This window comes from Apis dorsata, unplaced genomic scaffold (assembly GCF_000469605.1).
Source record: "Apis dorsata unplaced genomic scaffold, Apis dorsata 1.3 scaffold_643, whole genome shotgun sequence".
In the NCBI taxonomy this organism is placed as follows: Eukaryota; Metazoa; Arthropoda; class Insecta; order Hymenoptera; family Apidae; genus Apis; species Apis dorsata.
Window position 1 is genome coordinate 76281 of NW_006263834.1, and position 298 is coordinate 76578.

Below are 298 nucleotides of genomic sequence, written 5' to 3' on the forward strand. Positions count from 1 at the left end.
GAAGGAAAGCGAAGATCACACTACGAGCGTTATTATTTCACGAATGGCGCGCGGAAACGGTTAGATCGGTTTCTCGAGAAGGCGGCGGCTCGTTAAGAAGAAGCGGGATCGCGTCGTATCCTTCGGCGTATCCTTGAACAACCTTCCCTCGTCGGGGACCTTTTACGTATTTGGCCGTGGGTTCTCGCGTATCTCGGGACATTATATCGGGGAAATAAGCGGTCGCAGAGGCGTAGGCAGACACACCACCGAGAGAGGCGAAGATCTTCGATCTTCTCCTCTTTGTATCTCCACGCGC